A 426-nucleotide genomic window follows, 5' to 3' on the forward strand; every position below is an offset into this window, starting at 1 on the left:
AAAATTTTAATACAGTTAATAAATGTTTGTTAGAATTACAACTTGCTACTTGGTCTTGGAAAAATAAAATTACTCATGTCACACTTAATGAATTATTAGCTATTTTAAAGCCAATTCATACTGATTTCACCTTCGAATGCTCGCGTATTAATGAAAACTCCTGGAAAGAAAACATTGAAAATTGTTGAACCAGGACATTATTATCATTTCGGTTTAAATAATTGCGTTCAAAAACTTTCTTCAGTCGTAACGTTAAGAAATTTACAACAAATAGAAGTTTATATAAATATTCATGGTTTACCACTTTTTAAAAGTTTAAACCAGCAGTTGTGGCCAATATTATGTAGTTTAGTTGAAAATCATAATAATGTAGGTATTGTGGGTATATTTCACGGGGAAAAAAGCCAGATAATGCAAATGTATTTT

Source organism: Odontomachus brunneus, unplaced genomic scaffold (assembly GCF_010583005.1).
Source record: "Odontomachus brunneus isolate Ranch 3 - 2012 unplaced genomic scaffold, Obru_v1 Obru_scaffold_507, whole genome shotgun sequence".
Lineage (NCBI taxonomy): Eukaryota > Metazoa > Arthropoda > Insecta > Hymenoptera > Formicidae > Odontomachus > Odontomachus brunneus.